Genomic DNA, 10814 nt, shown 5'->3' on the forward strand with positions numbered 1-10814 from the left:
AAATATTAGATACATTTATACCTCTGCCTTGGCAAAGAATAATTTCCGAGTGATGCAATTGCAATTACAGGAATGCGTGAACAGTAAAGGAATATTGTTCACTATTTATAGGCACAGGACACAGCCTGTGAGGAATTACAATCATGCCCCTCATAAAAGTTTACAACATTGACTCAGACCTTTATGGGCTAAAAGGTCATTCTATCTTTAAGTCGGTTCGACCCTTCATCTTCGAATATGTTGTAATACCAAAGCTTCATGAATGGTGCCTTCGGCGTCACGTACGAGCAGCTTCAGCCGAAGCTGTCTCTTTCTACAGGACCTTCGGCGACGAAGCATGGTCCCAACAACCACCTTCAAAATGTTTATAGATCAGAAGTTATAAAGGACCAAAGTTGACTAGTTGATATGATTTTCAGAAATCCTAATCTGAACCCAAACTGAACTTTTGTGAATCGCTCCAAATTTCTCTATAAAACATGGAAACCTCCAAATAATAAATTTATTCACTTTTCCAAGCTCCACAACTTTGATATATGGACTTTTGCCAAAATTTTTCTAGATTTTGAATTCCACTTTTGGGCTAGTTTCAAATGAGTTTCACTTGTGTTTCAGCTTCTTCCAGGGATTCATCCCTTTAATCCATCCATCAAAACAAAGTTACTCTCTAGTCTAAGATCCAACTTTAGTATATGCAGCTCATTCCCAACCAGTCCTCGGTTTAGGAATTATTTTGTTTATCCATAATTCTAAGCAAGTTTTTCAACCTAAGTCCTATACTCGACACACAACATCACACTTTTGAAAAAATTTAACCTAGTGAATGCATTCTAGGTATATCAAACAAGATAATGCAAGTGCTTATGATGACATGTCAGTGTTTTAGTTATCGTAACACCAGGGGTGTTACAACCTTCCCCCCCTAAAAAGAAATCTCATCCCGAGATTTAAAACTCTAGGCTTAGTAACGGAAAAGGAAATGCGTCACTGGCTTATTTCCCCATTACTCCTACAAAGCAGGGGTGTGCTCCTATTAGTTTATATCAGAAACAAACTACACAAACTTTGGGTTTACAAGATATTAGGAACTCCGCAACATGCTTTTCCAGATACTCCTCCGATTTCTATGTGGTTTCATCTTCCGTGGGTTGGTTCCACTGTAGCTTACAAAACTTGATAAATTTTCTTCGAGTGACCCGACCCTTTTGATCCAAAACCTTTATGGAACATTCCCAGTGGGTTAAATCTAGTTCAAGGTTAACACCTAAAATCTCAATAACATGCTCGGGGACTCGAAGACATTTCTTTAACTGAGATATGTGAAACATGTCTTGCACTATGGAAAGATCCTTTGGCAACTGTACCTTATAAACTACAGGTCCACCAAATGAACTAAGTTCCAAGGCTTCACGAATAGAAAAAGGTAGTATAGAAAAGCAAAGATAGGTAGCATGAATAGGATGGATGAAACATGTACTAAGCTACTATATAGGAGGCTTAACTTAAAATTGTATGTCATGATGCATGCTCGTCCTATTCGTCCTCACAATTCTTGCCAACATATAGTGGCTTTCACATTCTATGGCGGTGGCAATCCTACTTACTCCGTCATTGATCACTAGTCACACTTTCCTAGGGTTTTAGTTAGTGTACCTGCAGAAAATTGCATTATAGTTGTGGGTTAGTGGTTAGCATCCTAAACTTAGCCACCTTATAGTTCTTATCTTAACTATATACTATTTGCACTTCGACTATCAGGATTTGCTTATTCATTCTTAAGTTTTCCAAAATAATTTGGACTCAAAATCCTTTTGAAGTCTATCAAAGGATTACTTTAATATCCATGCTAATGGGGGATCGCTCCGATACCAATCTGTGGCAGCCCTCCCAAGTTATCGGGCCCACATGCACCAATCCTTGCCATTAACGGCCTCAGATGGTTATGCACGTGAACCAGGTAACTTAACAAGGCTATCACGAGTTCAATAACTTGAACTCATCATCCCAAGGATCTCCCACCATACATGCATATTACAGTAATCACATTCGATACACACACTTCGGAGATAAGAGCGGAAGACTTTACAAAACATTCTTTTCATTTCTAAAACTGAAGGTTATTATATAGGAAGAGTTACTTTTATTACAAGTCCTGATATACTCAAAGTGCATAACTTATTACAATAGCAGGAAGGTAGGAACCCTCCAACGCTTATACACAAGCCTAACTAATCTTCCTTCAGAACTGGAAACGCTCTCCAGCCTCACGAACACATAGAGTACTCCTCATCACCTACAACAACATGGGTTCGAAAACCCTGAGTACGGAGTGTACTTTCGCAAGTCTTACCCGACTAAGGAAAAATGACTCTCAAGGATATGCTGGTTAAGTAGGAATCAAGGAAAAGGCTTTAGCAAGAATCAACTTAGATACTTTTGCAGAAATAGCTTACTAAAGTGAGTCCTTACTTTCAATATTTTAACGCCAGATTAAATATTAATAGACTCTGGTAGCATCTAGTCTAATTTCACCATCTCATCAATACAACATCATTTTTATTCATAATGTTCATATCCTGACTTAGGTTGCAGGGCAGCGATCAAGTCTCCACTCTCCGGGGATATAACGGCGATCCGAATCGATTTACTCAGCTGAGGATCTCTAACCACACGACATATGTAGCACTTAACCCTTGCATATGTCAACCATTCCCACGGATCCTCCACTGCATGAACAGGTCCGCGCCACCCGAGAGCACACCACCCTTTTAGGCGGTCCTTTGCCAGGAGGGTACGTGCCACTCTCGCCATCTCTCCACTCCCAGTGCGCGATTGTCTTTTCATGTATGGAATAGCCGGGTTCAAGCTTACCCTGTCCCATATCCAGGGCATGTGGCCAGTTAAGATAGTCCTTGATCATACAGGCCTACATATGCATCCAATCCTTAATTAACCTGGGTAGAACATCACCTGTTCATAGCCCAAGTCCCGATTTAAGTACTTCCATCCTTAGGATTGTTTATGTTCCTAGGATGAAAAGAGCATCAAAGGGAACTTTGCAGTAAGATCCCACTACGCTCTCAATGGAAATATTCTTGTAGGTAGAAGCCGTCCTTCCTCAGGATAACCCCTGAGCTAGGCATTAATGCAAAAGACAACCTCTATCCATAAGATCTAAGCAGGGCTAAGCATTTTTGTAAACCATATTTTGATACTTCATCAGAAGTATCTATAAAGGTATGGATATCAAGGTAGGCAATGCATCCAATAGTTTCCAAGCAACTCCTATAAACTTAATGCACATTTCACTAGACTTAAAGTGTATAAAAATCTTTTAAAAACTCAAGGAAGGGGTAAATGCACCGGAGCTTGCCTTATTGCAGTGAAGAGGTACTCGATCCCTCTATTAAACCCCAGTTAGATGGCTCCTCCACTTGATCAGTAGCCACTGGAGTAGATTCCTCTTCAGTCACCACTTCAGGTTGAATCTTCACTCCTTCAGATATTTTTGGAGTACACTGAACTGCTGCTGTTTGACTGAGTTCACAGCTTCACCTTTTTATTTTTCCCAGCTCCAAGCAACAACAGGGAACCGACCTTAAGGAACCTTGTTCACCAACTAACCCACTATCAATCTTCCATACAGACTTAAGCCTTATAATCCTTAGATCAGACACTAAACAGCTCTAAAGTCAGGAGAAAAATACTGAACCAAATCCACAGTGACTGATTCAGGTTTGCATTCCCATGCCTGATAGACATAGTTCGAACACCTTTTTCTCTCTATTCCAAACAAGGATAGATCAAGCATTCCTGAACAGATTTGTTCCCCAACCATGGCTCTTCAGGTTTATATAAAAATCCAGGACCCAAAATATGTAGATCACAAGTTATGTGGCTCTGAAGTTGGCCACACATCACTAAAACACAGTTTCAGTCCTCTGAATTTACTGAATCAGCCAACACTGCCCCCTTGCACATTTCCTTGTTTAGTTGCATGGATCACCCAATTTCTTTTAGTAACAGACCACTATCCCTTCACAAAAGTTATTCTCCATGGATATCTCTACCTGTTTTGCATAGAAACTCATGGCTGAAATCATATAGAACAAATGTTGTGGTGATCCAAAATTTAGTAAAAACACTGAAAATTCAGTTTCAGAGGTCTGAAACAGCTCCATACCCAGCCTGACAGAGTGTTTTGGCATTCCTTTTTCTGTCAACTCTACACCGTAGCAAGCCCACTCTCTGCATGAAATTGCTCTCCTTCAGATGACCTTTAACGTTGCTACATAGAATAGGGCTCATAATCCACATATTAATTACTACAGAGCTCCAAAGGTGAGTAAAAACTGACTGAAACTGCCAGCATCAGTCACTTAAATCCATCTCCAACTTGGTCTGACAAAGAGTGTTTAGAGGCATTTTACTCCCAAGTTCCTGTAGAACCAAGTCTTTCCCACTTTATAAAACTTGTTCTCATTACTAAGCTCTTCAACTTAGATATAGCAAATTTAGTCCAAAACCACTTTCATTAATCACAAATGAGCTCCAAAGTAGACACCGTTCACTGATTTCAGGTTTCAGCCACTGAACCAAATTCAGTTACAGAAATGCCTAGCAGCTGATCTTTGGGGGCATTTTTCTCCACTTTTTATGTGGGAACAAGCCAAAGTCACTTAAAGAAACTTGTTCACCATCATATAGGCTTCAACTTCTCTATAAACACCACAACACAAAACATTATAGAACAGCCACAAACCAGCTCCAAAACTGCACTAAAAATGCTGATTTCAGACTTTCAGTTCTGAATAAACTAAGTCAACAACAATCTGATAATCCAAGTTTGGCAAAGTTTTCCTCCACTTTTTGTATAGGATCATTTCAAACACACTTAAATAAAGTTGTTGACCAACATGTGTTATTCAATCCCTTTATGGACCCCTCAGTTCAAATCCTTAGGGATTAGTCACAAACAAGCTCCCAAAACTGCTATCAAACTCTGAATTCAGTTCCAGTTACTGTTTTCAATCTGAAAATTCAGAAATCTGTCAATCAATCTTTGGACTATCTTTTCTACCAGTAGCATATAGTTTTGGGGCTATATCACTTAATAAGAATTGTCCTCCTGTCATTGCTCTACAAGGTTGGTATAGTGTTCATTAACCAAAACCTCCTGGAATCCAAACTACAATAACCCAAAATTTGCTCCAAATGCTGAAATTCAGACTCTGAATTTCACTAAGTCTGAAATCCATATTTTCTAACAGCTCTTCTTTAGACCAGTTCTTCTCCAAATTCCATATAGATTTAAGGCTAGGTTACTTAATCAAAGTCACACTCCTCACATAGCTCTATAACTTTGTTACAATGACCACCTTCAAAATGTTTATAGATCAGAAGTTATAAAGGACCAAAGTTGACTAGTTGATATGATTTTCAGAAATCCTAATCTGAACCCAAACTGAACTTTTGTGAATCGCTCCAAATTTCTCTATAAAACATGGAAACCTCCAAATAATAAATTTATTCACTTTTCCAAGCTCCACAACTTTGATATATGGACTTTTGCCAAATTTTTTCTAGATTTTGAATTCCACTTTTGGGCTAGTTTTAGGGTTTCAAATGAGTTTCACTTGTGTTTCAGCTTCTTCCAGGGATTCATCCCTTTAATCCATCCATCAAAACAAAGTTACTCTCTAGTCTAAGATCCAACTTTAGTATATGCAGCTCATTCCCAACCAGTCCTCGGTTTAGGAATTATTTTGTTTATCCATAATTCTAAGCAAGTTTTTCAACCTAAGTCCTATACTCGACACACAACATCACACTTTTGAAAAAATTTAACCTAGTGAATGCATTCTAGGTATATCAAACAAGATAATGCAAGTGCTTATGATGACATGCAGTGTTTTAGTTATCGTAACACCAGGGGTGTTACAGTTGTTTCCCATCAATACACTTGAAATAAAAGGTAAGAAGGTCCTGCTTCGACCAGAAGTGGCCCATAAAAGCAAGAGTAATAGCATAATCGTTGGTGATCCTCACACACCGAATCTATCACGAGGAGTAGTTACTCGAAAGGCTCTAAGCAAGAAAGGAAGTGTAAAGTACACTAAAAGCACCAAAAGCACAGAGGGCAAGCATGATCGGATACCCGATAAAAGTCTCTTGTCCAGCTATTACCGGACAGTCTGGACCTTAAGGCCAGACGGTTTGGACCTCACACGGACAACTCGGCTACTAAAGTCAGGCAGTCTAGAGATAGCTAGACACAACACCATCCTAGGACCTTCAAACATCAGCGCCCTGAAATAGGTACTTGGAAGCAAAACACTTCCAAGACATCTAGTCGTATCAGCATTGTTGACCCTACTATTGATTGGCTTCTTGCTAAATGTATGAAGAAGAAGGTCGTTCCACACAACCGACCAATTAAAATAATCAAAGTCAAAGAGACGATTTATGCAAATGCAAAGGCCAATCCAACCATCCCAAAAAAGTGGTGCAACCAGTGTCAACTGCTCATCTGTGTCCATGGACATCGTGGTACTTTCCAGTCTACTCGTCATTGATGTGTTGTCCTACTCAAGTGTGGGATAGTACGGCTATGAATCCGTATTACTTGTCCAATCTGTTTGCTTATTCGGTCTGAGGGCACAAGTTTTTAACCTTTTGACACATTGATTAGATAGCCAAGGCTGAAGAGGATGCAACCCTAAATGAACTCTGTGCATTAGAGTTCTATTAAATGGCTATATTCTCTTGTCACAAGAGTCGGTGACTTGCATTGGCTAGAGGTCGTATTTTGGGAACAAGGTAGGTTGTAGAATCTATTGTTTCTCGAAAGAGGAAAGTAGTACTATGTGCTTTTGGTTCTCCATGCTCCACCAAAAGGCAGGGGACATGTGTTGAGCACCATATTTGGCACCTGGACAACCGGACGGTCCGACCATATGACCTAGACGGTCGTCCATGCCCGGGACGGTCTATAGGTGTAGTCCGTATGATCCACGATTAGATTAACGCAGGTAAATGCCCTTATCCCGTATGTGGTTATCCTAACAAACTCACGTGAATCTGTTGGATCTCGTCTAGGAACGAGCCATGGCCTCCACCTATATATATTAAGGGGTACGGCCGATGGAGAACACACATGATGCAATCGAACCAATCTATCTTCATTATCATATATTAGGAGTAGACGTAGTGTAGCTCTATTTGTAGTTCTCCAACCTTAATTTTCACATCTTTTCGACTCTACATCGTCTAGAGACGTCTTGGGTGGCCTACAGATCCTAAGACAATCCCAAATAAAATCCTTCCTCCCTGACAGGGTCCCTCCTAGGAGGTAGGGGTTGGGTTATTTCCTTCGCTCTTTGCATACATCGCGGACGGATTGATGACATACTGTTCGGTTTGGTCACCACAGACGGCTTGTCGCCTCGCAGAGAGATTCCGGTTCCTCGCGAGCTAAAAGGGCGCTAACACTTAGGTCTAGAAGACACATAATGTTCATAAGTAGTAAGATGCTCCCCACGTTTAAACTTTTATCCAGATATAGATGCAGCAAAGCTTGTAGCAATGGGATGTGTTGAGCTCATGAACATAGCCACACACATGATTAGTGACTGTTGCAAATGCAACATTGAGCTCATGCCAATCCACCGCTCCCCTTCACTACAACAGCTACAGTCATTTTCGGCAGCCAGGAGCCACAGAAAAGAGGGCATTTGCCGCCGAAAATAAGCTATTTTCAGTGGCTTGACGCGTATTTTCGGCGGCTTCAGGCCGCCCAAAGAATTAGCCGAAAATAAACATTAATTTTCAGCGGCCAGAGCTCGGCCGCCGAAAATAGCTTATTTTCGGTAGTGAAAGGGAAATAAGGTTAACCTTTTCCCGCAATTAATTTTGGTGGTTGAATGCCTAACACAAATATATGGACTAACTAGTTTGCTCTAGAATACATGTTCTACAGGTGCAAAAAGGTTCAATATAAACTAATAAATATTCAAGTTAGGGATCCAATTTGAAGGAGCAAAAGAAACTTGAGTGTGCTGAAGAAAGGCGCACCGGACTGTCCGGTGTGCCACCGGACAGTGTCCGGTGCACCAGGACCGTACAGCTCAAACCAGCCACTCTCGGGTTTCCGTAGGCGCGCTCCGCTTTAATTCACCGGACTGTCCGGTAAGTCAGCTGGCAACGACTCTCTGCGCGCAACAGTCGACTGCAAAAGTACCTAACGCGTGAACAGTGCAGTGGCAGAGTCAGAGGCGCACCGGACTGTCCGGTGCCACAAGAAGACAACAACGCCAACGGTCGACTGCTCCAAAACACTAACGGTTGGTTGACGTGGCGGCGCACCGGACACTGAACAGGACCTGTCCGGTGGAGCATCGGACTGTCCAGTGGCGCATCGGACTGTCCGGTGCGCCCATCACCAGCAGCCTTCCCCAACGGCTTGTTGGTGGTTGAGGGCTACAAATACCCCCAACCACCACAACTCCAAGCATCCAAGTTTTTTGAAGTTCTCAGTCAATACAAGAGCTAGTGCATTCACTCCTAGACACAATTCAAAAGATCAAAGCCCCTCCAAGTCCCAAATTCATTCCAACCACCTAGTGACTTGAGAGAGCGTGTGTTCGTGTTAATTTGCGCTCTTGTTGCTTGGATCGCTTTCTTCCTTCCTCATTATTGTTTCAAAGTGACTTGTAATCAAAGCAAAAGACACCTAAGTGTGTGGTGGTCCTTGCGGGGTCTAAGTGACCCGTTTGATTAAGGAGAAATCTCACTCGGTCTAAGTGACCGTTTGAGAGAGGGAAAGGTTTGAAAGACACGCAGTCTTTGTGACCACCTCAACGGGGACTAGGTTCTTTAGAACCGAATCTCGGTAAAACAAATCACAGTGTTCACTCGCTTTATTTCTTGGTTGATTTGTTTTCCCCGCTCTCCCGGACTCGGATTTAAATCTAACGCTAAACCCGGCTTGTAGTTTGTGTTTTAAGTTGTAAATTTCAGACTACACCTATTTACCCCCCTCTAGGCGACTTTCAATTGGTATCAAAGCTCGGTGCTTCATTAGAGTCTAACAACTCGAAGTGATGTCGGGAGATCACGCCAAGAGGGATATCGAAACCGGCGACAAGCCCGCAAGCCTTGGGAAGGCTCCATCAAAGGAGTCCGGCAACAAAGCCAAGGAGGGATCCCCTCCCTCCATTAAGTCGCATCAGAGTGGCGACAAGAAAAAGAAGATGAAGAAGGTGGTCTACTACGAGACCGACTCATCGTCGCCATCCACATCAAGCTCCGAGGCATCCGTCGCTTCTAAGCGCCATGAGCGCAAGAAGTATAGTAAGATGCCCCTTCGCTATCCCTGTATTTCTAAGCACGCTCTTCTACTTTCCGTTCCCTTAGGCAAACACCATATTTTGATGGTGAGGATTATTGTATGTGGAGTGATAAAATGAGGCATCCCCTAACCTCACTCCACGCAAGTATTTGAAACATTGTTGAGTTTGAAGCGCAGGTACCTAAGGTGGGGGACAAAGGCTACGACTCAGATGAGGTCGCCCAAATTAGGCACTTTAACTCCCAAGCCACAACTATACTCCTTGCCTCCTTGTGTCGAGAGGAGTATAATAAGGTGCAAGGGTTAAAGAGTGCCAAAGAGATTTGGGACGTTCTCAAGACGGCGCATGAAGAGGACGAGGTGACCAAGATCACCAAGCGTGAAACGATCGAGGAAGAACTCAGTCGATTCGTCCTCAGCAAGGGAGAGGAGCCACAAGAAATGTACAACCGACTCAAGACCTTGGTGAACCAAGTGCGCAACCTCGGGAGCACAAAATTGGATGACCATGAAATGGTCAAGGTTATTCTACGATCCCTTGTATTTCGTAATCCCACTCAAGTTCAAGTAATACGTGGGGATCCTAGATACAGGCTAATGTCTCCCGAGGAGGTAATTGACAAGTTTGTGAGCTTTGAACATATGATGAAAGACTCCAAACATATTGTCAACTTGGAGCAAGGCACCACCTCAACACCCGAGGTGCAACCCGTCGCATTCAAGGCGACGGAAAAAGAGAAGACGGAGTCTACACCAAGTAGGCTTCCAATCGATGCCTCCAAGCTCGACAACGAGGAAATGTCGCTCATCATAAAGAGCTTCCACCAAATCCTCAAGCAATGGAGGGGGAAGGACTACAAGTCCCGCTCCAAGAGGGTGTGCTACAAATGTGGTAAGCCCGATCATTTTATTGCTAAATGTCCAAATTCAAGTGATAGTGATAGGGGCGACGATAAGAAGGGAAACAAGAAGGAAAAGAAGAGGCATTACAAGAAGAAGGGCGGCGATGCCCACGTGTGTCGGGAATGGGACTCCGACGAGAGCTCCACCGACTCCTCCTTCGATGAGAATGCCGCCAACATCGCCGTCAAAAAGGGACTCGTCTTTTCGAACATCGACCATAAGTGTTTCATGGCTAATGTTGGGGACTTGTTCTCAAATGCTACGAATTAAGAACAAGGCAACATGAAATGTTAAATATTGATGCCCTTTGTCCCCTGAAGCATTATCTCCCCAAGGATTTAATGAACTTCGGACGAAGGCCATGAACAAAATATTACGAAGGTCATACCTTCGTAACCAGAGTTATAAAACAACGCAATATGAAATATATAGAAGATATGAAACATAAAGAAATGATATATTAAAACACATAAGATCATTCACATATTTTATTATACAACTCATAATATTTAAGTACATTTATACCTTTGCCTTGACAAGAAGTAATAATTCCAGCGTAAGG

This window comes from Zea mays, chromosome 5 (assembly GCF_902167145.1).
Source record: "Zea mays cultivar B73 chromosome 5, Zm-B73-REFERENCE-NAM-5.0, whole genome shotgun sequence".
NCBI classification, from domain to species: Eukaryota; Viridiplantae; Streptophyta; class Magnoliopsida; order Poales; family Poaceae; genus Zea; species Zea mays.